This window comes from Anabrus simplex, chromosome 8 (assembly GCF_040414725.1).
Source record: "Anabrus simplex isolate iqAnaSimp1 chromosome 8, ASM4041472v1, whole genome shotgun sequence".
In the NCBI taxonomy this organism is placed as follows: Eukaryota; Metazoa; Arthropoda; class Insecta; order Orthoptera; family Tettigoniidae; genus Anabrus; species Anabrus simplex.
In genome coordinates, this window is record NC_090272.1 from 201119320 (window position 1) to 201143686 (window position 24367).

The 24367-nt window shown below is 42.2% G+C and overlaps 1 protein-coding gene across 1 annotated transcript in view; it reads right to left on the reverse strand.

The window, feature by feature from the left end:
• The window catches only part of LOC136878977 (carboxypeptidase D), a 163445-nt gene that overhangs the window by 133837 nt on the left and 5241 nt on the right, over positions 1-24367 (reverse strand). The window contains exon 2 of the mRNA XM_068228904.1: positions 8311-8421. The gene's annotated coding sequence lies outside the window, so the exon portion shown is untranslated. The remainder of the gene's footprint in view (positions 1-8310; positions 8422-24367) is intronic.

Below are 24367 nucleotides of genomic sequence, written 5' to 3' on the forward strand. Positions count from 1 at the left end.
CGACGTAAAGCAAATAGCAAAAAAAAAAAAGAAGAACACCTTGAACATCGTATGCCAGGATTACCATAACCTTATTGGGCGACTTTTGTCGAACCTGGTGTCTAATGCTTCCCGCGGCTCTGCATGGCATTGGCGTGCATTTCTGCCGCAAAGAACTGCTATTTTAATATACGATCGTTGCTCCTGTTTGTTGACTTCCATTTTGTGACGCTCTCACTTACACACTGAACTTGGGGCATGCTTAGACCCACACAGTTGTTTACATACACCATCTAGTGGCATCATACGCAAGTACATACCGTACGTTTCCAAATGCATATCTTAGAGTTTCCGTATTGTGTCCTGTTCGCGAGAAAGAAATAGTTGCCATGACTTATGACTAAAGCCCGGATTTTCATGCGGTAATAGGTTAGATTGCAAACTAATTTGGTTAGTAGGAAATGCCGGCCACCCGCTCTTCCATAATGTAGAAAGAGAAACATAAATTTTAGGGGTTCTGAAGCGTCGTACCCCTAATGTTTATGCAAACCCCATAGCATAATCGTTGTGAAGGTAGACTATACTTGCTTCTCGCTTCAGTAAGTTTGCATTCTAACCTATTAGTGCATAAAATTCCGGCCTCTACTTATGACTCGACCTACGTATTTATGTACACATGGATGTATGTGAGTATGTTCCAGCATAGCTTTCAACCAAATTTGGTTCACAAATGACTTAGTATCTGGAAAATATACTGTGCGGGGTAAGACACCCCTGGCATCTCTAGGGGTGGGTGGCTAAAAATAATCGAAAACGAGCGATATAGTGTCGAATCCGTTTTTCATGGTCACTAAGATGCATTTCGACTTTCTGGATGCAGTTTAGGTCCAAACTAAGCCTCCATCGGCATGGGGGGGGGGCGGGCGGGGTGTTGAGGAAAAGAGCATCTCCAAAATTACCCAAATTAGTGTTAAACCCGTAGTTTTCGGGGTCGTTAGGCTGATTGGTGACAGTCTCTATGACAGTTGGAATCGTGTACATAACATCCATAGTGCGACGCGTAAATGTATACAGTTATCACTTTTTAAAATTATTTATTTGAAAGGGTCATCTACTTTCCAGAAAATATGAGCTGCCACAAGGACGAAGTTTAACTTGAAATAAAATAATCTAAATTTTAAAATTGAACACATAACGATAACTTGTGAAATATCAACCAAACTGACAATAAAGATGTCTACAAAAATTCACTTCACACATAAATTACAGGTAATAAAAATCCTAATAGAAAACATTGGAAAAAGTGAGCCTACCTGCGCAGCGCCGGGTACTCAGTCAGTTGAATTATAAAGCAGATCGCTCTTGGACGAGGGAACACATTTAAACGTATTATAGTCAGCTTGATGTTTGTGGTAGATATTTCTGTGTACAAACAAACAAGTAGGGGTTCCTTTACAATTGACATGGATATCACACGGTTACAAAGGTTCTTGGGAAGCCACATCTTGTCAGGTCAAGGTTAAGAGAAATTTGCGCTCTTTGGACCGTCAACAGTCAAAAATTCCAAATACTTGGCAGTAATTGAATGGCAGAATGTCATAGTTACTGGCCTCTCACCAAGGGTACCGTAGTTCGAATACCAGTTAATGCATGTCCGGATTTTAATTAAATCTGGAGGCCCACGGCTATCATCACAGCATCAATAGAGATATAAAACTCTAAAGTGACTTGTTTTTTTTAACAGATTAAGGGGAGTGGTAATACTGTATCTCGTCAATGTTAAAATAGCTGAATAAATGAACTTTTTTCTCGGTAGCCATTGAATATAGAAAGATGAATTTTTAAATATGATGTCCACCCATGTCTTTTGCATACACTGATCTACAATAGCTTTAAAATATAAGCTACGAAAAAAGTTATGATTATTTAAACATATTCCCCAATTTTAATTCTTTTCTGCAGATATTTTATTATAAAAAATAAACTATTCAAGAAATATCAACAAAAGTAGATCCATGCTACCATAAGAGTATCACGAACATTTTTTAAACATTTCACGGAAATACACCCGGTAGTTTCTGAGAAAAGGGAGCATTTGTTTCCGAAAAAGTCATTTTGAGTAAATTGCTGTTAAAAGTAAAACTTTCGGTAAAGCTCACCTACTGCAGAATAAAAGCTTTAAAATTCTCCGCCAAAACAACATTGCGTCTTGTAGTACCACCTCAAACAGGGCAACCAACTAATAAAACATATCTTTCTCTTCAAAACACGCCAAACTACAGCCTTCTAGAGTGAATAGTCCCTGAGATATGTGTAAATCAGTGATACATTGCACAAAACGTGTCTTGAAATAGAAGTGCACCAATATATTAAATAAATTATTTATAATATTAAATATTCGAATATTTGAATGAAAAAAATGCCACATGAAACATAACGATTCACACGTTAATAAAGCGTAAAAAAGTGAAAATGTCAAAATCTTCCGATTTGGACCTTTACGACTTCAATTAATAAAAATTGCCTACCAAAAGAAATAGCAGAATTAAAGAAACCTGATTGGTTAGAAGTAATGCTTGTCAGAATTGACTTGTTAATAGTGAGCATTTACCAGTCGATCGAAAGATGATATACTGTGTTTAGCAGCATTTTTACTTCAGCTCTTATGTCTTAGCTTTGGACTTTATTGTAAACTAATGGCTTCGGGGCTTCGCACGGGAACCCTTTAGAGTTTATGGCGGCAGGCTTGTACAATATTTGCTTTACTTCTGACGTATGAATGTAGCTCAGTGCCACATTTTTTTCAAGGTCTTTCGGGCCACCTGCCTGTCAGATCAGTCCTTTCTGCCATTGCCATTCTGCCAGTATTCCTCATTGAAAATGTACACGGTGTGTCAAAACTCAACATAAGAACTTCAGGAATGGATTCTTCATATCGGGAGAAAAAGGAAGATATATGTAAATTTCTCTGCTTCACGGAAAAACATAAAATTGTTGATTTTTTGAGCTTAGAAGAGCGAGTACAGATTCTTTGTTCGTTCCCCTCTTAGCAGCCTCTTATGACATGCAAAGGGTACAGATAATGAAACCTTTACTCCACCCATGGGGGAGATAAAGAGTTCCGATAAATCGAAAGCTTCATAATCTACGTCCAACAAAATGGTCGCTGATTTAGCACACAATTTTATGGCCTTAAATATTAGCAAGATGCGTGTTATATGAAAAATTCTACTGCCTTCGGTGACATTACCGGGTGTGAAGGGCCTTGCTGTTGTCTAGACGAAACGTCAGTCAAAGACTGTGGAAACTCGTTTAAAACACGGCGCAAGTTGTAACTAGTGTGTATAGAAGGCAGTGTTCTAGCACGCGGTAATAACGTGAGGACGAAGATGTCGAACACTGGTTGCCTGGTTACCGCAGCCTCTGTTCTCTGTCCACGCTAAACAGATGACGCTTATTTCAGACAGTCCTCCAGTTCGAAAACATATCCATGTCACAACATGGGTCTTAAAACGCATAATTGCAGAGTATCCAAACTTTTCTTGGCCACCGCACTCTCCTGACCTAAACCCCATGGACTTTGACCTTGACAGTTGCATTAAACCAGGGTTCTTTGATCTTGTTCAGCACTTAGTGTGAAGACAAGCGGAGACAGGAAGAGGTCAGTGTGAACATTTTATCTTATATGTGAACGGAGTGATCCACCTGGCGTTACACACATTCTCATTGTAACGGTACAACAGAATTAGAAGTGTCACATTGCACTAACGTTACTAAAGGTCCGATAACTATGTAATTATTCATTTCTGGACCCACGTTGTCATACACTTTTTCTCTTTTCTTTATAGGAGGAATTAGTTCCAGAAATTTTTGCATTGATACATCCTGCAGTTCTCTCCAAAAGATCCTTCCATCACTACCACTCGGGTTCTTCATTCTATTCGTTGCTTTCAATGTTTGAAATACTACTATAAATCTATGTCTGCTAAAAAAAGGTTATTGCTGTGCAAATTGTTCTTCATGCTCTCTCATGATCCTACCGCAACGAGAACAGAACGCATGTGCACGGTCCATCTGTAATCTGAGGTACGTCGACCATGATTATACACGTATCTTGGCCACGTCTAGGCGTGTGGCATACTCGCAACACCCTAATAATCGTTCATAAAATACTGTTTTCTTTACAACCCACCAGCACAGTTGTAATCGTGCAAGCAAAGAGGAAGGTTGTGCATTGAGTGAGTGCTGACATGGTGATTTCGACTGAACAGTACCGGATGACGATAGGTGTTGGCACGGTAGAGGCGGAATATGGAATACAGTGCCGGACAGCAAATGGGACTTGTTTCGATTCTGATAGCAGTTTCAGTGATGGCGGTGCTCCTGGTCATTGGAGGGGTAGAGCTGTACCCCGGACCTGGTCCTGCTGGTGCAGTGGGATGGGAAGAGATGGAGAAGATAAGAGAAATTTTCAAGGACCAAGCATAACAAACAAAATAGCTTCTACGGGAATAAGCCAATGAACTGAGAGTAATAAAGGACTGTATGAAAGAGGAACTAGTAAAGGTAAGAGAACTGGTGGTCCAGAACAATAAGGAAATAGCCAGTTTGAAGGATGAGGTGAAGAGAATGGAAGAAGAGGTCAAAGAATTGAGATAAGGCAGCATTAAACCCGTAAGAAAAACATCTTTATATACGGGCTACCGGAGGATCCCAAAGAAGATATAGTAGCTTAAGTACTAGAGCTAATAAATTGAAGTCTGAAGATAAGCAGCAGGGAAGCTGGTATAGGCGATGTTCAGCGACTGGAATAGAGAATTTGTAAGCGACCAGTGAGATTGAGGCTTGTTTCAATCATAATGGCGAAGAAGATCTTGGATGGCACGCGGCATTTGAAAGGTAGGAGAATATGGATAAAACGGGAAATAGAGAGAGAAGTATTTGTATGTTGTATGTTAGGTATTCAGTCCGAAGGCTGGTTTGATCCTCTGCAGCTCCGCCAACAGCTGTCATAAATAGCCTAGGCGTCACTATTTGATGAGGCGTACTAGGGAAATGAGGAGTGAGGTAGTTTCCCGTTTCTTTCCTTACCGAGCCAGTCGTTGCTATTACATATCAGTCTGCCAAGCCCACTGAAATGCATGCACCAACTGACCCTATGAGTGATATTTTCACACCATTCATAACAGGGACTGGCTGCAGAAGGAATGGTATTACTAGCATCACTCATACCTCAGACACTTTCATATTGTCAAAGCCAAGGATGAGACTGAGACAGGTCAATGAAAGTAACAAATTTGATATAGCCCATACCAGAAGGCATAGTGCACTGTAAACACTACGGAACCAAAAATTGCTCCGGTTCCGTATGAGTCAAGCTAGGCGTTCTGGTCTCATCGCGTATATAAGAAGAAATCAATCAGTGGTGGGTGATGGAAAGTGGAGTCGCACATGGTCAGTGGATCAGCTAAAAGAGATGAGCGGCAACATTGAGAGGACGATGGCCGAAGAAGAATGCGAACGCAGCGGACGGCTGAGCTCAGCGAGTTTAGCAGTGGGGCGTACGTCGAACGCGGAAGTGAATCAAACTGCTGACTCGGAGGACATCAGCAGGGAGAACAGTCGTGTCGAGCTTCAGCGAGAGGAGAGGACAGACTGGAAGTAAGGAAGTATCGCCGAAAACGTAGACGGGTGAGCCTGAAGGACTTCTGGCCAAAGAAAGGTAATACAAATGAGGAAGTTTGTGACAGGGAAAGGGTGAGTGCACTAGAGGAGAGTTCTGGTGAACTAGGAGTAACCAGGGTTACGAGGAGTAAGACTGGCACTCAGAGTGAAATGCAGGGGAGGAAACAATAACTAGATTTGAAAATAGGTTGTGTAAATATAGGAGGTTTTATGACTAAATTAGGGAATGAATCTTTTAGAGAATTGATGGGAGGCTTACATGTACTTGCTTGTGCAGAAAGCTGGATGGCTCCGGGGAGTACTGTAACATAGAAGTTTTTGCTATTTGCTTTACGTCGCACCGACACAGATATGTCTTATGGCGATGATGGGGTAGGGAAGGCATAGGAATTGGAAGGAAGCGGCCGTGGCCTTAATTAAGGTACAGCCCCGGCATTTGCCTGGTGTGAAAGTGGAAAACAACGGAAAACCATCTTCAGGGCTACCGACAGTGGGGCTCGAACCCACTATCTCCCGATTACTGGATACTGGCCGCACTTAAGCGACTGCAGCTATCGAGCTCGGTAAAAATAGAAGTAGAAGAATTTACAGTCTAATCCAAAGAAATTCAAAATAGGTTGCGAAGAGGTAGATACCCTGGTGGTGTAATGGCCTTGGTGAGGGAAGGGGTAAACAAAAGAAATAGAACACATTGACTCGGGAATAGAGGAAATGATTTGGTTAAAAACAAAATTTCTGAAGAGAGTGAGCGACCTGCCTGAAGCCTCTCCATTTGCGAAAAAAGAGACCTTCTTTATGAGTTAGCACTGGAAATTAATAGGGTACAGAATCTTTTTGAGGACGTAGGCATTATATTGATGGAAGACTTCAATGCCAGGGTCGCAGATCAGAGGCCGTTGTATGACAAAGATGCAGAAGAAATATATATTCATAAGAGAGTAAGTCAAGATAAGGGATTTAATAAAAATGGTGAAAAATTATTAGAATTGTGTGGTATTGAAGAACTATAGTATATTAAGTGACCCTTGAGCACAGTACATAAGTGTCCCGCATGCACCAGTGATGAACGGGATGCCTAGTTGCTGGTTTGCAAAGGAACGCTACAACTTGCTGTATTTCGGATGAGAAACTAATTTTTTTTTTTTTTGCTAGGGGCTTTACGTCGCACCGACACAGATAGGTCTTATGGCGACGATGGGATAGGAAAGGCCTAGGAATTGGAAGGAAGCGGCCGTGGCCTTAATTAAGGTACAGCCCCAGCATTTGCCTGGTGTGAAAATGGGAAACCACGGAAAACCATCTTCAGGGCTGCCGATAGTGGGATTCGAACCTACTATCTCCGGATGCAAGCTCACAGCCGCGCGCCTCTACGCGCACGGCCAACTCGCCCGGTGAGAAACTAATAACAGTTATTTTACTACACACGTTCTGTAACAGTGTGCATTTATAAATACGCCAAAGGTGCAGAAAATAAAGTTTAACAACTGATTGATTGATACTCGTACAAACATTCCATTATACCAAAGAGTTGTCTTGTGTGCGGTAAACGATCAATTAGCTCTTAACTATAAATCTGTTCCGGGAAGTACATGTATAGAAGACAGGCGGCTATTTGGAAACTCCTGCGCATACCATCTGCGAGCTTTGGCTGCATTCTGACCAGATTTTCCATAGATTAAAATAATGTATGTGTATTCGCCGTTGATGAATACACCAGCCATTGTCGATATGTTGACAGAAACTTTAGTGCTACTGTACCAAATACCAGCCTACTACTATGCGTTCGTAAACGAAGCTACCAACGCAAGGAGACGTATTTGATGGGTAACGCTGAGGAACATGCAGCGAGAGGCCGTCCGGTTGTTATCTCTTCATATCCTGACGTAAATAACCTCCACGCCGTACAGTAGTACCCCTGTGAAAATCAGTCATTCGGCAACCCATTCATCACCACTGCATGCGGGACACTTACAAGTAGAAAATACGGCGCTGGCGGAGTACCTGGTATATATATTTATAAATGTTAAATAAATATTGAATTATTATTGTTTTACTTCTATTGTATTTAGTTATAAATGATTTATTCAGTTACTTATTTTGTATTACTCATTAATTACTGTTTTACACTATTTATTTACTCGAGTCAGAAGCTATACAAATGTTAACATTACAGTACACAATTGTGTAAAATAATAGAATATTACAAAAGAACAGGTGAGTAATTCCACCTTAAAGAGAAGAAAATTAAATAATCTTACACTAAGCGTTATCTTTTAAAAAGTTTAGCAGATAAAACTCAATAATCATATCTTGTCTATATGAAAGTTCGTTTTCAGTTAACATATCCTCTTAAATTAGGTATGTACGTATATAGTCATGAGCAATTTGCTGTAAATAGTGTACTAAACTGGTTAGATATAAGAGGAGGCCACCTGGCCTTAAACTTACTAAGACAAGAAAATCATTTATCATAAAAAGATCAATATTACCTGGAGTACTTGCAGACGTAATGTAGCCTTCCTTTTGAAGAAATACATCACAGACTCATATCATAATATTGTACATGGCGCAGTTCAAAGAAATCTTCATGGGAAGGAAAACTATATAGGCCTAATATTATTACAAACTATTTTTGTCTCAACTTACTTTCAGTTCTTCCGCCTTCCAACACTCACATTAGAGAAAGCCTAAATCGCTGATGATGAATCATGTAAGACTACATGTTCACATTCGTACACGATATTCCCGCGCAGCGAGCTGAAAGAAATATGAGACGTGTATTTATTATTTATATTGTGTGGTATTTTACATATTATCTACAATTAACTTATAGGTAAAGTATTAGCAAGTGCACGACATTTGAACATCTCTAAGACATTCATCCAGGAGAGTGGTGGGAAAGAAGCCATCACTTGGTCATTCCATTCACCCCAAACTATCGATTTGGATGATATAAGTTAATATCTACTCCTGGGCTTCATAATCACAATTATTATACAAGAAGATACTCCTCACTCACCACAAGACACACACTCCAGGGGAAAACGCATCTATAAAGAACAATATTTAGAAAGAATGTATTTTCTGGACGAAGACTTTCAGAAAGGATTCCTTTTTTTACGAGTTACTTTATGTCGCACCGACACAGATAGGTCTTATGATGGGATAGGAAAGGACTATCAGTGAGAAGGAAACGGCTGTGGCCTTAATTAAGGTACAGCCCAATTATTTGCCCCGTGTGGAAATGAGAAACCACGGAAAACCATCTTGACGGCTGCCGACAGTGGGCCTCGAACCCACTACCTCCCGGATGCAAGCTGACAGCTGCGCGTCCTTAACCACGCGGCCAACTCCTCGGTCAGAAATAATTAGAAACATCTATAGATTTCATTAATTTAAATGCTGACTGCGATGCAGTTTTGCTAGATGGATTAATATTAAGCCGAAACGAGCATTGGTCTTTACAAGACAGAACAAGGAGAGAAACTTGAGGAATAATTATAATTTTAGAGATGTTGTGTTAAAAAAAAAGAAAGGTTTGAATTATTTCTTGCAAATCTCCTGGGCAGCCACCGATGCTGAATCGGTGTGTGATGTCTTTTTAACTGATTGAAAAATGTAAAGAAACCCGCACACTCCACTTCCTCTTGAAAAGGGCCAAAATTAGAGAAAGGAGAACATTCAACATACTTGAATGAAGTGATAAAGAAAGACACACTGAAACTGACAAGCAATTGAGGGTGTGATGAGTCGGAAGCACAGTTTAAGCAAAAAATCATCGAGCGAATCGGCTGCGAGCTTGAATTAGGGAGATGGTAGGTTCGAACCCCTCTATGGGCAATCCTGATGGTGATTTTGCAGTGGTTTTCTCATTTTGAAAGCCGACCACACGGTATAAGGGTAGCGTTCCTGTCTCTTATCCGGAGGCCCCAGGTTAGATTGGCAGCCAGGAGAGGGATTTTTTACCTGGACCTGAGGGATGGTTCGAGGTCCACTCAGCCTACGTGGTTATAACTGAGGAGCTATCTGACGGTGAGATAGCGGGCCCGATCTACAAATCCTAAAATAATGGCCGAGAGGATTCGTCGTGCTGACCTCACGACACCTCGTAATCTGCAGGCCTTCGACGTGAGCAGTGGTCGCTTGGTAAGGTCGCGCGATGCGGTTTGGTTCCCCACTTTAACACCACGCAATGCTGGCCACGGTCCTTAACCTACTTCACTGCCGCCATAAGACCTGACTCTGTTGATGCGACCAAAACACACGAACAAACTCTCGAAATGGACACAGATTCCATGCAGAGCGCCATCTTCGTGTACCCTTTAATAGGGAATGTTTACAGCCATAATGCTCAGTGTGATGTGATGGGTTGCGACTGGAATCGCGAGGAATCAATTCCATATGCCTGGGGAATCGGATACCCGATTCCGGTTCCGGAATCAAGTTCGAGAAACTAGTAGCACCATCTATTATGCAGATACGTAAACACGTGCAGCACGAATGTGTTCTGTAATGTGAGTTCGTTTTGGTATATAACCAGGTAACTTGTCCGACTCGTTGGCTGAATGGTCAGCGTACTAGCCTTCGGTTCAGAGGGTGCCGGGTTCGATTCCCGGCAGGGTCGGGGATTTTAACCTTAATTTGTTAATTCCAATTAAGGGTGTTTGTGCTGTCCCCAACATCCCTGCAACTCACACACCACACATAACACTATCCTCCACCACAATAACACGCAGTTACCTACCCATGGCAGATGCCGCCCACCCTCATCGGAGGGTCTGCCTTACAAGGGCTGCACCCGGCTAGAAATAGCCATACGAAATTATTATACCAGGTAACTTTACAAGCCATGCCTGCTCTCATTGCAGTGTCCTGGAGTTACATATCCTACTGCGACTGTAAGTTAATTAGAAAATATGATTCTCTGTTTGAAACTATTCATATTGTACGGATGGTCAACAAATCAAAACTTGTAGGGGGTTTATGACGTAATATAATACTACTATTTCAACAAAATACAATTGTACTAAAGAGACAGCCTTAACTAACGTTAAGCAGTGATGAAAATGAAAATAGTAATTCTAAGAGTTTCTTATAATAATATTTAGCAAACGCAAAGCAAATTCACCTCCGTACAGGCCATGAAGGCCCTTGGAGGAGTGGAAGGTAAAGTCTTCCACTTTCGTTAACCTTGGCACGTGATGGGGTAGAGTGGTTAGCTCTACGCCCGGCCGCCTTTGCCCCCAGGAATGAACCTGGTACTTATTTTTGGTGTAGGCTGAGTGAACCTCAGGGTCTTATGTAGCCTACCTCCGGAAGTGGAAAACTCGTTTCTTAAATTTTACGACTTCCTGACGAGGATTCGAACCCACGTTCTTCCGGGCGAACCGAGCACGCCTTTACCGCCTCGGCCAGGCAGCCCCTGTTAGCAGTAGTATGAAATGTTCTTCTTCTTCTACCACCTGTCCCACACCTGTGCGGTCGCGGGTGCTAACTGTATGGCACATGTGAATTTGGCCCTGTTTTACAACCAGATGCCCTTCTTTACGCCAACTCTATATGGAGGGATGTAATCACTATTGCATTTTCCTGTGGTGGTTGGTAGTATAGTGTGTTGTCCGAATATGAAGAGGAAAGCGTTGGAACAAACACAAACATCCTGTCCCCGGGCCAAAAGAACTAATCAGAGGCGATTAAAATTCCCCACCCGGCCGGGAATCGAATCCGGGACCCTCTAAGTGCAACGCCTCAACGCTGACCATTCAGCAACAAGTCCGACAGTAGTTCGAAATGCTCATTGCAAATTACATGTAACGGAAGACAGGTATGCTACGAAACAAGTTGTGTACTTATTAAAAATGTGACTTAATTTAATAATAATAATGTTATTTGCTTTACGTCCCACTAACTACTTTCTAAGGTCTTCGGAGACGCCGATGTGCCGGAATTTAGTCCCGCAGGAGTTCTTTCACGTGCCAGTAAATCTACCGACAAGGGGCTGTCGTATTTGAGCACCTTCAAATACCGCCGGACTGAGCCAGGATCGAACCTGCCAAGTTGGGGTTAGAAGGCCAGCGCCTTAACCGTCTGAGCCACTCAGCCCGGCAATGTGACTTAATTTCACGGACTTTATACGTGCATAATAGCGATATTTGAAAACCACATTAGAAAAATACAGTACAAGCATAAATAACAATGTCGATTGCTACACCAAGTGGCAAAATGTGTAATGTGATTTCCAGACTACCAGCTTAAATTGCTATTTCATTATTATGTGGCATAATTCATTCATGACAACCATTAAGACGTAATTTAAATTGGTGTTATATGATGCTATACTGTATACAAGGGTAAGGGTTATTCTGCCCGAAGGCAGGTCCGAACCTCCGCAGAGGTGTTCCTGGGCCGGAGTTTACCTGCGGTAGGGTGGCTAGTTCCTTTCCGCTCCTCCATTCCCTTACCCCCCCCCAACATCACGTGGCAACCCATCCAACTCCTGACCACGCCCAATGTTGCTTAACTTCGGAGATCTCACGGGATCCGGTGTTTCAACACGGCTACGGCAGTTGGCATACTGTATACAAAAGAAATAGTAAATATTGCACGTTAGAATTTACCCCACTTATATACGGACGACTCACTCTAGTGAGTGCGCCCAGCACACTCTGGTGACGTCATCGGTGAATCGATTCCTCGATGCGACATTGAGTGCGACCTCGGAGTCGTAGGAACCGATTCTCGCGATTCCAGGCGTCATTCGCGCACATCACTAGTTTGATGTAAACACGCGCGATGCCACGGACACGCACTCGTGCTTCCTACAGCCACAATATGACCCCTGTCAAACTCGCTCATTTGGCTGGTCCTTTCGGAGAATTGCCACGCAAGTTGGACGCGTTGTGTCAGTTGTGCAACGATGCTGGTTGCAGTGGTCACGTGAACATTCTCACACCCGTAGACGAGGTTCTGGACGTCCACGCCAAGATCGTCGTTATTGTAAGGACAGCAAGTGGTAGATCGTACAGGTACCACAGCATAGATAAGAGGGTTTGTGAGTCCAGAAGTGTCAACACGAACTGGTTACTAGCAGTGGGACTACGGCCACGCACACCTCTAGCCCGTCTTCCCCTCATGCCACAGCATAGACATGCACGGCTCGACTGGTGCCGTCAGAGGATCGTGGTCTTCAGCGCTGAAAGCAGATTCTGCCTGCACGCAACTGGTGGTCGTTTGTGCGTCTCATAGAGTGCATTCGTCCAAGACACATTGGTCCCACCCCAGGATTTATGGTCTGGGATACGATAAGCTACAACGACTGATCTCTATACATGGATCGCTGATGGCAGCTCTCCGCTGCAGGAGAAAGTACGCCAAGTTGAGCGCGCGGTTCGCCATGTTGGTGTACCCATCCTGGAGCTCTCCTTAGGGAGAAACAATGATAATATAATCAAATTTAAATCACAATCAAGGGCGCATTGGAATAATTAAAAATATAGGGACAGGTTCACTGAAAGCATAACGACATTGGGAATACCGACACGTCATTCTGAGGTCAGTAAATTTCGGGGATAGCAATAAAAATGAGTGTATAATAACGGCCGACAAATATCAACTTAGGTGCTGAATACATGCAGTTAGCGATCGGTAATACAATACGAGTGAAAAACAGTTTCTGGAAACATTGCTGTAAATTTTATACATGTATGCCACGAAATTATGCATTCTTAAGGGAAGGTATAACTAAATTTTTCGTATTTTGAGGCAAAAACTCGGTTTTTCTTTTTATTCATACAAAAATAGCCCTATTCTTTCTCTTTCAGAAAATGTTTTCATTTGAGCCCGCAGGGTATTTAAAAGCCCAGAACCACACCCAATTCTCCTGTAACGGCATAATGATGGTTTAACGTGTGGTTTTCGCTGGATATTCAAGTATTTCGCGGTGTATTTGCCGTAGAAGTACACTTCGGCATGCTGACAGTCACTTGTTTACCACGTAATCAATACAATTACGTTATGTTAGGAAATATTGTAATTTTGAACAGGCGGACAGAATGTTGTTCCGCTTCCAAATAGTACTCAATTTATATCTGCCACACATGTATACTTTGATAGTTTAAATATATTATATATTTGTATTATTTACATTTAGGCATTCGTATGTGTGTTAATCGTAGTAGTACAAGCATGGCTCCCTTGTTTCTTTATATTTTACTAACATACAGAAGTAACATGTGGTTTTAATTCAGCGAGTGAAATATTGTTTTTTGTTTTTTCTTTTTTTTCTTTTTTTTTGCTATTTGCTTTACGTCGCTCCGACACAGATAGATCTTATGGTGACGATGGCACAGGAATGGGCCTTAATTAAGGTTTGCCTGGTGTGAAAATGGGAAACACGGAAAACCATCTTAAGGGTGCCGACAGTGGGAATCGAACCCACTATCTCCTGGCCAACTCGCCCGGTAGTGAAATATCTACACTAGTGATTTTTCATTGATTTATTTCATAGTAATTCCTTTGTAAATGTGTGGGGTATTGCAATAAAACAACACTGAACACCCGTGGAACTACAATCAGGTACCTGGCGTCAATGAACTAAGCATAAACAAAGCAAGCGCGCTCCTCGTAGTCTACTGCACCGTGCGCTCGCTGCCATCTTACTACGCCAGTCATCTTCTATCCGGCTTACCGCTACCCAAGCTACCAGCCATCCATGTATCAGTGGCTACAACTCTCGTTCACCTTCGATGTTTGTGGAGGGATCGCTGACCAGCGCTCGGTAAGTGCAGAGTGTTGTAAAACCCGTTCTTTTGCCATTTTTGCAACCGGAAGGTGATGTGTTGTTCCAACAGCATAATGCTCGCCCACACACTGCGCGAGAAACTCAGCGTGTTCTGCATGACGAGCAGCAACTTCCCTGGCCAGCACGATCTCCGGACCTGTCTCCCACGTGTGGGATATGATGAGACGATAACTGACACGTGCAACTCTTCAACCCACAACTCTTGCAGAACTAAGTGGAACCAGCGTGGAATAATGTATCCCAAGACAGTATTCGCTATCTGTATGATTGAATGTCAGAATCAGCTCATTGCCGCCCGTGGAGGAAACACAACGTACTACTGTAATATGGGTGTTTCAGCATGGATCGACACCTGATACCTCAGTACCGCTCGAGCCATTGATGTGTAAATGTATTCATTTCATGTGCTCCATATGCACTGTTTCAACAATAATTCTTGAGTTAATTATGTCGTATATAAGATTTATATTTCTAAAGAATACGCGGTAAAATCAGGAGTAATTCAAGGGTCTAATTTGGGTTCGTTAATATTTTCGCATTTATAAATGATCTACCTGTGAGACGTTCCTAACTCGCTGACTTACTTTTGAAACATATAGAACTGCATTTAAATTGAAAATTATGAAAATTAATATTCATTAAATAAAATACATAATCGTCGGACCTTGTACTCACACTTACTTCTTACCTGCTTACTTACACATACGTTATTTGAAGGGCGCCAGCTACAACTCAGTGCAGCAATAATAGAATGAGAATCTTGACTATCTCTAGGGTGTGGGGTAATAAGCTTACTTGTGACAACATACCATATAACTTCTGGGAAAAGGAGATTGGCGTTCGGTTTCCCTATTAAATTTGAGGTTATCTAATTCTGTCATTGAAATAATACTATGAATTCATTTGATAGAAAATATATTCTTTAAATTGTATATAAAAATAGTAAGTCTTGCTGCGATAAAACAGACGTGAATATGAAATTATGACACTGCAACTGAAAGAAACTATGCGTGAATTTGAATTCTTCTTGACCGGACATTTAACAATTTATACGAAATATATCCCTCACTGTTTCGCTTGACTGTACCTTCAACACTTTGAGTGTAATTACGACGTATTCCTTAGATCTGGTGATTACTGTAGGTGTGTCAAGCCTAATTTGGTGATGTATCCATGTGACTGCTTCTTCTGCATCCTGATGACTACTCGGCAAGTCTATCCTTCTTTGACTTCGTGGTAAGCCTTCCCGTCCGTATCTTCAACTAAGAGACCGACCAACTGTAACCTCATTCTCTCAATGACCAATGAGTAATGAATAACTGAGTCCTCTCCTTCCCGTAGACTTAATGACCGACTGAGGCCTCTGCATCTCGTTCACACTCCGACCAACTGTCGCCTCTCCTTCCAATTGAATAATGACTGACGCTACAATATGCAGCCACCTTTTATATACGTTAGGTTGACGCACCTCCGTAATCTCCAGAAATAACAATAATCTACTCCCACCTCGCGACAGATATTACATACAATGGCGAAATAGCCCGGGGCACCCAGTAGGTCTCTCCCAGCAGTGAGCGCACCGCTAAATGAGCACGATGACGTAGCAATGACGTAGCGATGACTCTGCATTTATTCCAGCAATATTGCACAATGTAGCAATGTCACATCCACATCTGATATACAGCAACTCTTTACTGTACATGTCTTTAGTGTTAATCTACACACACGTATATATGCATACAGTTAACTACAATTACGCAAGCGACAAGCTTTGCAGAATCGAATTGAATAATAATGATAATACAATAATAGTAATCTCACAGTTAAAATAATAATAATAATAATAATAATAATAATAATAATAATAATAATAATAATAATAATAATAATAATAATAATAATAATATAGATATCATCTTGTAACGGAATTTGAACCGTTACACCTGATCGAGTGATTTATTCTGATTGCCTACTATATGCTGATGACTTCAAAGTATTCAATGCCATTTCAACCATTAGCGACTATGAACATATCCAGTTAGACCTGAATAACATAACGGACTGGTCGATAGAAAATAAATTATATCTAAACATTCCAAAATATGTGTCCATGTCGTTCACCCGAAGTAAAGCACCCTCCCTCTACACTTACAAGTTAGGGTGCGATGACCTGAGAGCCGTAACAGAATGGAACGACCTCGGAGTATTATTAGACCGGGAGCTGACCTTCACCCCTCAGGTACAGTAAGTTGTCACTGAAGCATGTAGAACTTTAGGATTTGTGATAAGGAACGCGAAACCGTTTTAAAACATAAAAACATGTATTAAGTAGTACAACACCTTGGTCAGGCCAAAACTGGAATACACGACTGTCGTGTGGAGCCCTAGGTGCAAAATACATGCGTATCAACTTGAAAGTGTGTAAAAGAAATAGGCCTACTTGAAATATTTACATTTTAAAAGAACATCTCAATATTCTCAAATGGTTTCGTACAACGAGCTTTTGTTAAATATAGAAACGGAAAGTTTAGAAGATCGAAGGCAGAAAGATATGGCAAAGTTCATAAATAAAATAATAAATTCACAAATTGATAATCCTGAGTTATTTTCCCTCCTGAATTTCCATGTGCTACGGCCAAATTCAAGATTTCATTCATCATTTTCAATTAAAAAAGCTAGAATATCTGCCCATTAAAATTCACCACTTTACAGACTGTAACAATGCGTCTCGGAAAAATAATGCTCTTGATTTCAGTACAAACAAAACAATACCTTTAAAAGAATTCATGACAGCAAGAAATGTTATGTAATTGATCCCACAGTCAGAACGGAGCATCGCACTGGACAGCCTTTATATTCCCGCCAATGTCATAATAAGCAATGTATTGTTCTTTGATTTTTTCTTTGTGTTTCCAAATGTTAATGCTGTAGACCTCTCTAAAGAGCCAGAGAAACAAGGAAATGGCATTTTGTCCTTGTTTCAATGACGGTGAAATCCTGACACTCACCTCCCCGCGGTAGAGAGGTGGCAACGACTGCATATAAAAATAATATTTTATATGCAGGAGGCTAACGAATGAAGGGACCGATTATCTCCCGATATAAGGAGATCCCCTATACCAAGTGCCAACAGTCTCTTTGAGAGTGGATGAGCGGGTATGGGTAAGGGCACTCGATTGTCCTGGGGACAAGAAATTGTTTCTAAAGGCGGATGAACCAGTTTGGTCTACGACATTAGGATGCAGAAGGCAACGGGAAACCACTGCATTAAAGATCCTGAGAGATATTCCAGTAAATCCACATGGCATGGCTGCAACGTCAAGATCAGAGCTGGCCGTGTGGATCGTCTACCTCCGTTTGGAGACGACGGCTTAAGAAGAATGCTGTAGACTGTATACTGTGTTATTAATTGTTACTAATTGTGATACTTTTATTTATGTAGTTAAACTTTGTTCTTATGGCAGTGCAAAATGTCTAGAAAGTCGTTCAGTTTTCAGTAAAAAGGATTAGTTTAGAATAGATTTATCTGTGTATCACAAATAATGCTGCTGTAAATGGGATGAAAATCCTACAGCAAGCAATAAATGAAATGAAATTAAAACTCTAAGAGGATGTACTAACAATTTTCCGTCAGTGTACGCATGTGATTAAAGGATGGAAGCTAAAGAAATACACATTGTGCCTGTAAAATCTTAAGGTAAGACGCATAATAGTCTACTTTTCTCGTAGAATGACACCAAAATGAGTTTTTGAAAAAGCAAATTGCCTCAGATTTGGCATTTAATTTTTGTATAATAATAATAATAATAATAATAATAATAATAATAATAATAATAATAATAAGAGGGATACTAAGTCTTAAGTCTTTAGTACAAAATTCAAAATTTTGCGGAATTTCTAATTCTCACTCATAAAGAGGGTGTTCATACGAACAGTTTGACGAAGATGATCGCCACAGTTTCGAGGGTTTGTTTCTTGATGCTTGCATTGCCGTTCAACTTTCCTTGCGTCATATTACTACGCAGGTAAGTTTTAAATCCTCTCAAGGCGGGAAAAGAACGTTCTGATGTTCATGTAAAAACGGGTAACTTATAGTTAAAGCGATCTTTAGCAAACTTAACTTCCTTTGGAATCAATGACCCTTTCTGAAGTTTTGGATGGACCAGATCTAATGAATAAAATATCCTTATAACTCACGGACATGTTATTGAGATTAGTGGACTCTTCAGCCCCCCCCGCCCCCCACCTCTCCATAATATATGGACAAAAATACCTTGGTATTGCTAGGGTTAAGATCTATGATGGAAAATCAACCTGTTTTTTCTTTGTTTACTGTTATTTTTGTTGTATGTCCGGCGCTCCCTTTCTCGCTCCACCAGCCAGCTGCACGCGCGCCTGTGTATCATTCTGCTAGCTTCGACGCGCAGCCCTCAGTGCGCGTGCCTGACCATCGAGTGTACTATAAATAGGAGCTCCCTGCCTGCTCAATCGGCCCACTTGCCCGATGTCCAGCTCCAGAATACACCCTACGTCGAGCACGGAGGCTACTCCTCTTGAAAATGTGCTTCGACCAGGTGGACTGAATTTCTGGCAGTACGAGGTTTCACCTCTGGTCACCGCTCCCTTTCCTGTTTCCGCTGCCTATGTTCCGTAATTCTTTTACAAGCCATTTTCATTCCCTAATGTATGCAAGCTCCCTTAGTTTCGCTAGGTGGAATTTCTTCAATCAATTGAACTTGCTTTTTAGGAATTCAGGCACTTCAACAAACAAGGACTCTCAAAGACATTTATGTTAGTGTGCCAGATAGTTCTCGACTATCAACGTGTCAATTCACAAAGACTATCTTTTCAAGATAGAAGTGTATATAAAGACTGTAAACCTGTACATATTGTATAAAGACAGACTTTTCTCAAGATTCAAAATTCCTTTTTGCTTCAAAATAAATTTCAGTTATTTATGTAAATATCATAAAGTGAAGCAATAAAAGTTGTGTTCTGTAAACTTCAACCTTGGTTACAACACAACTCTATGCCGACGAGGTACAAAAAAAGCAACAAACTACACGTCATCAGCCCCAATCGCCAACTCTATAGCAATGAGGTAAAACAGGCCCAGTTGTCAACTCTACGGCGACGTGCTAAACAACAACGACACTCCAACCAGTTCTGACACACAGCTTACCTTACTCTTTCTTGCACGCATCTCGCAATGGCTACTGCGGAACAACTCGCTACGGTCTTCCAAGCCTTACAGCAGCAACAACAACAGTTTATGCAACAACAACAGGCCGCATTAATTCAGGCTATTCAAGCTATTTCTGTCTCTACACAGCCATCAGCTATTCCTCCGTTCTCTGCTTTTGATCCGGCTAAGGAAGAATGGTCAGTTTATTTAGCCCGTTTACAACAGCATTTCATCTGCCATTCTGTCACAGATGATCAACGCCGCCGCGCACTATTTCTTAGTTCGGTTGGCAATGCTACGTGTGAATTACTACGTAAATTAAGTCCGGAAGAACACTTCTCAGAGGTACCCTTCACGCAGCTCTTGGCCCGTCTCACGGAACACTATGCCAAAGCTCCTCACATAGTGGCTGCTCGCTATAAATTTTTTCAGAGCAGAAAGCAACCCCATCAGACACATACTGAATGGATAACTGAATTGCGTGGTCTAGCTAAACCCTGCCAGTTCATCTGCTCCAAGGACGGTTGTGGTTCATCCTACACTGATTCTCTCATTCGGGACATGATAATTTTACATACTCCTGAAGACAAAATACGTTTTGACGCTGTCAAGCAGAGTAACCCTTCTTTAGAAGACGTCCAGCGTATTGCTACGGTTTATGAGCTTACTACCAAGACTGCCGCAGCCATAGCTTCTCCACACGAAGTTGCACAAGTCTCGCCTCAGGCCCGCAAGTCCTCTGCTACAATGAACCGTACGGATACGGCGCTCTCCACCAAGCATTCTCGCCAGGTTCCCTCTCGTAATGCTACACGGAAGCCCAATTCTAAAAGCACCTCGAAACTCCTGCCTTCCTGCCGAGGTTGTTTCAAGCATCATGAACGTCGTGACTGTCGTTTTTTCAAAGCTACTTGTGAACGATGTCATAAACTTGGACACATTAAGACTGTCTGTCTAAGTTCGCTCCGCCCTGCTACGACTACTGCAGCACGCCGGAAGCATATACAGCCCCGCCAAGACATGGAAGTTGATCAGATCAATCTTATTCTTCCCACAAAGGATTCTCACAAAATCATCATTCCTCTCTCATTCTCTGATCGATCTGTCGATTTTCAATTAGATACTGGATCACCTGTCTCTATTATTAACCTGACTACCTACCACGACTTAGGTTCACCTTCATGCTCTCCAGCTGACATCCAGCTCGTGACATTTAACAAGAAGAAAATTGACATCAAAGGTCAAATCAAGCTTCAGGCTAGTTATAAAGGAATTCAGAAGGCCATTCCTCTTCTCGTAGTTAACAACTACACTGCATCAAACATTATGGGCATGGATCTATTTAACTTATTTGGTTTCCAGATACATGACAACATTAACGTCGTATCTACATTGCATCCTACTTCTGACGTTACCGCTCTCCTAGCGCAGTTTCCTGAAGTCTTCGACTCTCAGCTCGGAACAGCCAAAGACTATACAGCTCACATACAGCTGAAATCCGGAGCTAAGCCTCGCTTCCTCAAAGCTCGTCCAGTACCCCTAGCACTTCAAGACCAGGTCACGAAAGAATTAGAAAGATGGATACAAACTGGAATTGTTGTACCAGTTACTTCTAGTCAATGGGCTACTCCACTCGTGGTAATCAAGAAACCTGATGGTAATGTTCGACTTTGTGGCGATTTTCGATCTACAGTCAACGCACAACTCGACACAGATATCTTTCCTATTCCACGTCCAGAAGACTTATTCCGTCGTCTCTCTGGTGGACAATTCTTCTCTCGAGTTGATCTTAAAGAAGCATATCTCCAGCTACTTTTAGACGAAGAATCTAAGAAATTTCTCACACTCAACACTCCTCTCGGACTGCTCCAGCTCCAGCGGCTCCCATTTGGTATTTCATCCTCAGCGGCTATTTTTCAGCGCTATTTGGCTCAACTCACCGCCTCCATTCCCGGTTGTGCTAACTACCTGGATGATATTATTGTTACTGGAAAAGATCATCAGGAACATCTAACCAATCTACGCCTCCTTCTCCAGAAATTGAAAGACAATGGCCTACGAGCGAATCTCGCTAAATGTACCTTCTTTCAGCCTCAAGTTCACTACCTAGGACATATACTTGATAAGAATGGAATTCGTCCTAGTACACAGAATGTCTCAGCGATAGTAAACATGCCAGCACCCCAGAACCTCAAGCAGCTTCAGTCCTTCATAGGCAAAGCGAACTATTATAATAAGTTCATTCCACGTTTCGCTACAGTGGCAGCTCCATTAAACGCTCTACGTAAAAAAGGTGTTAAGTTTCAGTGGACTCCGCAATGCCAACAGGCATGGAAAACAATCAACAACGCCTTAATTCAAGCTATACAACTCACTCATTTTCAGCCCGACAAGATCATCACGCTAGCTACTGACGCTTCAGACTACGGTGTCGGTGCCGTTCTCTCCCAGAAGGATCGTCATGGACAAGAACGCCCCATCGCCTTCGCTTCGAAAACACTTAATGACCATCAACGTCGATACTCACAGATAGAGAAAGAAGCTTTAGCCATCATCTTTGGTATTCGCCGTTTCAATGAATATCTCTATGGCAACCATTTCCTGATCATTACCGATCATAAGCCTCTCGTACACTTATTCCATCCTGGTAATAAGATCCCAGAGAATTCCCTCAGAAAGCTTCAAAGATGGTCCATGTTCCTTTCTGATTATTCCTATCAGATTGTATATCGAGCCACATCCCAGCATTGTAATGCTGATGCCCTCTCCCGCTTACCCGTTGGTCCTGATACTGCCTTCGATTCTCAAGAGTCTGAATGTCTTCAGTTGGACATAGAACTTGAAGATACTGTATCCAGTTTTCCTATTGATGCTACCTGCATAGCTAAAGCTACGGATAAGGATAGTACACTTGCTACTGTACGTACTTACATCCGCAACGGTTGGCCTCTTCAGAGCACACTTCCTGCCCACCTGGCACCTTATCATCGTATGCAGCATCGTCTCACGACTCGTGCCGGAGTTGTATTACTAGAAGCAGGCACCATCTTCCGAGTGGTTATCCCACTTAGCCTACAGAAACAAGTTCTCGGATTATTACACCAAAGCCATTGGGGTATCTCCAGAACAAAGCAACTCGCCCGTCAACACTGCTACTGGCCCGGTATTGATGCCGCCATCGAAAAGCTAATACGTCATTGTGAGCAATGTCAAACGAATCAGAACGCCCCGTCTTCTGATCTTGCTTCATGGCCTCCTGCTACTACTCCATGGGAACGAGTTCACATCGATTTCGCAGGTCCTTTCCTCAATTCCATGTGGTTAATAGTCATCGATTCACTGTCAAACTTTCCATATGTCGTGGATATGCATTCGACTACTACAACCGAAGCTACCATTCGTGCTCTCCAGAAAATCTTTACTACAGAAGGTTTACCACAAGTACTCATTTCAGACAACGGACCTCAATTTACAGCTACTGCTTTTCAGAACTTTTGTACACATAATGGCATTCGTCATATCCTAGCACCACCTTTTCACCCTCAATCTAATGGTGAAGCTGAACGCTTCGTGCAAACATTTAAAAGAAGTATGAAGAAAGCTGTCTCTTCAGGCTTAACTAAAGACCAAGCCTTGCTCCAACTCTTAAACAACTACAGAACTCTACCAGGCGCTGATAATATCACTCCTGCACAGAAGCTCCATGGACGACCTCACAGAACTTTACTTTCTCTGTTACAGCCTCTTCCGGCCCAGCATAAGACATCACCAACGAAGTTCTCCCTCAACGCCAAGGTCTACACCAGGACATTCAAATCCAACCCACTCTGGATACCTGGAGTCATCTGCAGATCTTTGGGTCATCGTCTATACGAGATACAGACTGCGGAGAAACGTATCTGCCGCCATCAAGATCAGATACGTCTGCGCTACCGCCCCTGTCCAGCTATTGATGCTATTGCTAAACCTGATAAATCTATTGCTGAACGCGCTTTAGATCATTTAATAACAATGGGTTCCTTTCAGGACGAGACAGCGCCACTCCGCCCAGTTCCAGCTACGGACAATACAACAGAGAAATCAGCAGCTCCGCCCCAGCATCGCAGTCGCCGCCAGCGCCGCCGCCGTTTCACGCCGTACCGGCGTATTTAGGAGGGGAGGGTGTTGTATGTCCGGCGCTCCCTTTCTCGCTCCACCAGCCAGCTGCACGCGCGCCTGTGTATCATTCTGCTAGCTTCGACGCGCAGCCCTCAGTGCGCGTGCCTGACCATCGAGTGTACTATAAATAGGAGCTCCCTGCCTGCTCAATCGGCCCACTTGCCCGGTGTCCAGCTCCAGAATACACCCTACGTCGAGCACGGAGGCTACTCCTCTTGAAAATGTGCTTCGACCAGGTGGACTGAATTTCTGGCAGTACGAGGTTTCACCTCTGGTCACCGCTCCCTTTCCTGTTTCCGCTGCCTATGTTCCGTAATTCTTTTACAAGCCATTTTCATTCCCTAATGTATGCAAGCTCCCTTAGTTTCGCTAGGTGGAATTTCTTCAATCAATTGAACTTGCTTTTTAGGAATTCAGGCACTTCAACAAACAAGGACTCTCAAAGACATTTATGTTAGTGTGCCAGATAGTTCTCGACTATCAACGTGTCAATTCACAAAGACTATCTTTTCAAGATAGAAGTGTATATAAAGACTGTAAACCTGTACATATTGTATAAA